Source organism: Drosophila bipectinata, chromosome 4 (genome assembly GCF_030179905.1).
Source record: "Drosophila bipectinata strain 14024-0381.07 chromosome 4, DbipHiC1v2, whole genome shotgun sequence".
NCBI classification, from domain to species: Eukaryota; Metazoa; Arthropoda; class Insecta; order Diptera; family Drosophilidae; genus Drosophila; species Drosophila bipectinata.
Genome location: NC_091740.1, coordinates 13,624,105 through 13,630,526, shown reverse-complemented (window position 1 = coordinate 13,630,526; position 6,422 = coordinate 13,624,105). Strand labels below are relative to the sequence as shown.

General features: G+C 32.7%; 1 protein-coding gene across 4 annotated transcripts in view; it reads right to left on the bottom strand.

Annotated features, from left to right (window-relative positions):
* dati (zinc finger protein datilografo) overlaps positions 1 to 6,422 on the bottom strand; it is a 65,767-nt gene that overhangs the window by 45,238 nt on the left and 14,107 nt on the right. The window lies entirely within an intron of this gene.

The following is a 6,422-nucleotide window of genomic DNA, read 5'->3' as shown; positions in this document are numbered from 1 at the left end:
GAACGACGTAGTTCACTAGGTTCAAAAAACGTAAATTCTTTATTAGTTGTTAAGCTTAACTCAAAATAAATGAATTAAAAAGAAAACTATTTATTTTTTAATTAAAATAATCAATACTATATTAGTTTAAAATTTGAAAAAGGCACGTTTAAAATTTTAAGAAGTTTATTCGTGAAAATGGCATGTTAAAATAGGACACAACGTACCACTGTGCAACGAAACGAAGAAAAATTATTGAAAAGACTTTTTTCGCTGACTTTTTCAGTCAATCGGTCTTTTAATGAGTCTCTCTGCGCGAGGGTCACTCGAATCTCTCATTGAGCGATGTTCGGTAAACGAGAGTTTCATGATCGGCTCATCGTAATGCGTTCAACAGAAAATCGAAACAAAAAGAAACAAAGTCTGCTGCTCAGAGAGAAACCGAAAGGGCATACTTTTTTTGGTTGTTCTCGCGAACAGAGCGTAAGGAAAAAAACGGTTAACAGTTATTTGCAAGCTATGCCTACTAGCCTTTAAGCTATGGTACTTTTTAGGCACAATGTCAGTAGCAAAAAGGGATCTATTTTTAGTATGGGACTCAAAAGTGATCCCAACCAAGAAGTTTGTTGTCATGGAAAACTTTTTATTTGGTACTGTTTTGAAAAATCTTAAATATACTCTCGAAGAGCAGTGGGAGATTGGCAAAAAGTTTCGAAATTTTACTAGTACGTTTATAGTAAAGTGGAAAGACTGTGGAAGAAATAAGGATTTTTTCGAAACAAAAAACCAGGAATGGCTAAAATGGTTGCAAAAAATCGAAAGTAAAAAAAATGTCAGACCTAACTGTGGATGACCCTTCAGATGCATTGTTAGTAGCTGCAAGTTGAAGGTTGAATAAAGCTGAAAAACGCAGTTTTTCACAGTTGGTTTCAATGGTAAACGCCTATGTCTTCCCCACAAAATATCAATGACCAAACAACCTTCTTCTACTCGATATTGTCGACCCATTAAGCTACTTTGCGAGAAAGAACCGGCCGACTTAACTCGCAGAGAAAGTGAAAATATTAAAAGCCAAATTTCAAATATTTTACCAACATTAGTTAGTGGCTTTAGGATTGATCTCCAGTTTCACGAGAGAAATACAATAAAAAATTGCAGGAAACATAACATGGAAGATGTGTTAAATTCCTTATTAGTTTCTTTCGACTCTTTGATAACTTCTTTGTCAAATGGGTCTGAAATTTCTTCTACAAAAACAAATATAATGGACGATGATGTTACCAGTTTGCTTCAAATAATGCAACTAGATATCCCTCTTTCTGACACCGATGAATCCGAATCTTTTGTAGATAAAGTTAATTTATGAAATATGTTAATTGATGTTAAAAAAAAAAAGTAAAACAAAATTTTATATATAAAAAAAAATTTTTTTTAACAAAAAAAAGCAAAAAAAAAATTTTAAAACAAATTTGTTAAACCTAAAAAATTCTATAATTTTATTGATCAGTGAAAAAAAACCCGCATAAAGAAATCTATTTTAGTTTAGATGTTAATTAAATGCCGCTAGCGAGACCAAATCGCCCACTGTGGATTGGGATGATATTTGTTTTTTAGATAAATATTAACTATAGAAATATTTTGGCATCAAAAGTTTTTCAAAAAACCTTCCTGTGCTGGCCCTACAGAATTTCGTGGGGGAGAAGTTTGTGGGGTGTAGAAGCTTGTAGCTCTATCTCTTGTAGTCTCAGATCCGCGCGTTCATACGGACAGACGGACATGGCTATATCGACTCGGCTGTTGATGCTTATCAAGTACATATGTACATACTTTATAGGTACTTTCATACTTTCTCTATGTTACATACATTCACAGGACTCTACGAGTACAGGATATAAAAAAGTCTAATGAAATACAAAATGAAAATGCATGTTTCATTAATGTGAATCTCAAAATGACTACTGGAACTTATCTAATTCAATTTTTAGGTTTCTAAATTTAAATTTTGCTTGCAAAATATTTATGTTTTTAATAAATGTATTGTTACAAGCATTTCCGTTTTTGCTTCCTATTTACTATATGATCATTTATTTCAATATAATTTTCACTGGCTTGAAGTTTTCAGCCATGATTGCTGAGTAATAAATTTACCAGCTATTTCGGTGCTCTTAATGGCGTAGCTATCTATTAACCAACGAGTTGAAGTCGTTTTTAGTTATTTTAAGCTTTGGTTTGAGATATAAGTCAGGCTTGGGGGCTTCATTGTCTAATTACCCAACTCAGCATTTCAGGAAAGCAAGCCGCTTTAAATGTAATTTAAATGTGTTTTTTACTTGGATATCCTTCCGCCATTACCTTGTCATTAGTAAACTGGTTTTCAATTAAAACGTATTTAAAAAATTTACACGAAGTTCCCACTGGAAAAAAAGGAAAAAAAAAATGGAGCAAAGAAACGAAAAAATCTATTGTTGAGTTTCGATCAGGTGTTAATAATAAACAAGATGAGATCGGGAACACATCTAAAACCAGATATTAAATGTCAATGAATGCAGCTAATGACGTTGAAATTAATTTCCCCCATACTTTTTTTTACAATGTTCAACTTTTTTGTACCCTTGCAACCCTTGCAAAATTATTATAATTTTAGTCAGAAGTGTACAAAGCAGTGAAGACATTTCCGACCCTATTAAGGACATATATGTTAATTTTTTTTATATCCGGTACTCTTGGAGTAGAAAGGTATATTGTAGTAGTGTAAATGTATGTAACATAGAGAAGGAATCTTCTCCAACTCCATAAAGTATATATATTCTTGATAGTATAGGATTTGACGGTTTTTTGAAAACATTTTATGCCAAACTATTTCTATAGTTAACATACTTAAATTAAAAATCAAATTGAAATCGGCCAATTTTATTCGTCCAAGGTAATATACGCGAACGCGTGGATCTCAGAGACTAAGAAATAAGGGCTATGGATTTGGAATGGATATGGATACCCACAATACCCACGCAGTTTAAGTTTGTTTTAAATTTTTGCCACAGCCACTTCAGCCCCCAAACTAAAAAATCTAGTGTTAGCGCCAGTTCGTTATTGTTTTTGAAAACTTTTTTGATACCAAACTGTTTCAATGGCTTTTCTACACTTTTGAACAACAAGCAGCCAAATCGGATCATTTTAAGAGGAGTCGTAGACTATTTAAACTACTTCCCTACTGAATCGGTACGATCGCCATAGACTTGTTGCTGTTATATTGCCAAAGCGCAAAAGTATGCAAAAGAAATTTTTTTTCTGAGAATCCATACCCTTAAAGTTTAAACTTTAAAGATTAGTTAAAATGTAGGTGGAAGACATTAGTACCGGATAAAATAAGTCGGGAAACTCGACTATAACAGTCCTTTCTTGTTATACCCTTGCGAAGGTATTATAATTTTGTCCAAAAGTGTGCAACGCAGTGAGGGAGACATCTACGACCCTATAAAGTAAGTATATTACACAGTGCGACAGTGATTTGGAACTTTCACATATCAACTCAGGAGGTGATCCTGCTCAAGTGCGACAAAAAAAGAAAAATTGGAGGAACTTTTGAAGAGACCTAGTAGGAATTGTTCATTAGGTCGAGTATAGTATAAAACCATGTTTAAAATTTTTCAAACACCCTCAAAATCTTGATTTATTTCGAAAAAACGTTTTTTCGGGACTTTTTTGCTCTTAAAAATTCCTAAACGCGTAATTTTAAACCGATTTTGGGAAAATCGTTATAATTTCACCAATAATTTCCTAATGAAGTTGGCCTCGTTTTATTCAGAATTAACAAGACAATATTGATATGTGTCGAAAATGATACCATTTCTTGGAATTTGTACCGAAAAAATGGCGTCAAAGTCCGAAAAACACGACAAATATTCAAAAATGTCAGTTTCCTGCGTAAAAATTGTATCTTTTTTGTTGAAATAAATTAAAGATCTATTTTTTTTTTCAAAAGCTCCAACATTTAACTATTGAAAAGCGAAAAAAATTTTAAAATCAGTTTAAAATTACGCGTTTAGGAATTTTTAAGAGCAAAAAAGTCCCGAAAAACCGTTTTTTACAAATAAATCAAGATTTTGATGGTGTTTGAAAAATTTCAAACATGGTTTTATACTATACTTGACCTAATGAACAATTCCTACTAGGTCTCTTCAAAAGTTCCTCCAATTTTTCTTTTTTTGTCGCACTGTGTTATTGAGCAGGATCACCTCCTGAGTTGATATGTGAATGTCCGTCTGTCCGACTGTCTGTTTCTACGCGAACTAGTCTCTCAGTTTTAAAGCTATCGACTTGAAACTTTGCACACACCCTTCTTACCTTTGCACGCAATTTATAAGTTGGAACGACCGGGATCGGCCGACTATATCCTATAGCTGTCATATAACGGATTGATCGGAAATGGTATAACTTCGGTGTTTTTAGAGCAGTGCACTATGGGGAATTTGGCCGATTTCATGGTATTAATTAGTAACTTTTAAACTAAGTAAGATTTTTCGAAACGGTTTTTTTATTATTGTTATAGACACCGATAGGAATGTTTTTAGAAAAATGGGCGTGGCTCCGCCCCTTCCCTGACGAAATATTATTTATTAACTATTAAACTAAAAAAGATTTTTCGAAACGGTTTTTTTTTATTAGGCTTATGAAGATCGTTGGAAATATTTTTTTGTAAAATGGGCGTGGTTCCGCCCTCCCATTTGGATCAATTAATCAATAACTTTTTAAACAAATAAGATTTTTTAAAACGGTTTTTTTTTATTTTTTTATAGAAACAATTTTTTTTATTTCATATAGAAAAATTGATAAAGTGAAAACCAAATAATACACTAATAAGTTTATAAAATATTTTCATTCTCAAGGTCTTCGTCAGACATAAAATAAAAATCGTCAATTTAATCTCCAATTTTCTCCATTTGATCCTGGCCGTTAAAATTGCACAATAAAAGGCTTAAAACATCTGAAGGAAGTTCCATACTTTTATGCTTCCGAATACGCTTCATAGGGTTTGTTGAAGAAATAACAGGATCAGAAGTATCTAAGGCTCTGTTGAAAACATCCATGAAATTATTAACACGACTATGCTTCCGTGCGTTATGCAGTCTATCTGCTTTATACATTTTTTTGCGTGCTTCCAACTCTTCTTCTCCGAAACAGCCAACGGGAAGTATTGTATTTTCCATAATTTGCCTTGAGTGGACAATAATTTTGTGAGCAGTTGCCGTCATTGGCAACCATGGATAAAAATCCACAGTTTGTTCCCCAGTTTTAAAACAAAATTGTTCAAATTTCTCCAAATCAATCGGCAGTTGACAAGACAAGAAAATGAATATAACTCTTAGGTTCCGAATTTGCAGCCAATTTGCAAACTTCTTCTCAAAATATTTTTTTTTTCTCTTGCATATCTTCCATTTACCATTTATATTTAGGCAAAATAAACTGCTATTCTTTTTCAAATAGTTTTTGTGTTTTACAACATCAATATTTCTACTTATTTTGCTCGAAATAAAATCAAGAATTGATCTTTCTTGGTTTGAGTTCTCCGTCTTCGTACGCCATACTTCAAAAAGCTCCGCGTTCGAAAACTCGAAGACACCTGACAAAAAACGAAATTACGCAGATTGTGCGCAATTTTGCACATTGAGACAAATTTCTACGACATTAAACTTACACTGTTGCAACGATATGTTCTTTTTGTAAGTCTAATTAATTTTTTTTTTTCAAAAAATTACCTTTTAGACCTGTTTTAAAATTGACTAAATATTATTAAGGCACATAGCAAAATATTAGTACACACAACATTTAATACAAGCCAGTATGATTGTTTTCCATCATAAATTGAATTAATAACTTGTTTAAATTTTAAGTATCGCACTTTCAAAGTAGCTAACCAAAAACTGCCCCTTCTCAAACACGTGCCTTTGGGCTGCAACAGCTGACTTTAACAGTGCAAAGCTTTAAAAGCGCACTGTTTATTAATATTTTTGGTATGGAGTCATATGGAGCCATATGTTTTTAATATGTTTACATAAAAAAAAAAACAAATATTTAAACTTTGATAAAATGCCGTCATTGGCAACCATGGATAAAAATCCACAGTTTGTTCCCCAGTTTTAAAACAAAATTGTTCAAATTTCTCCAAATCAATCGGCAGTTGACAAGACAAGAAAATGAATATAACTCTTAGGTTCCGAATTTGCAGCATGAAATCGGGCAAATTCCCCATAGTGCAGTGGCGGGAAAACTCTCATTTTACATAGCACGCGTGTATAGGGTGTAAAATTCTGCCGCAGCGCTGCCGGTGAACTCTCAAAATTTTTTAAAAGCTCTCTCATTTGCTCTCATTTGACTCATTTGACAGGTAAAACTTAATAATCAAAATGTTTCCACTGAAAAAAATTTTCTCAGAAATTGGGTTG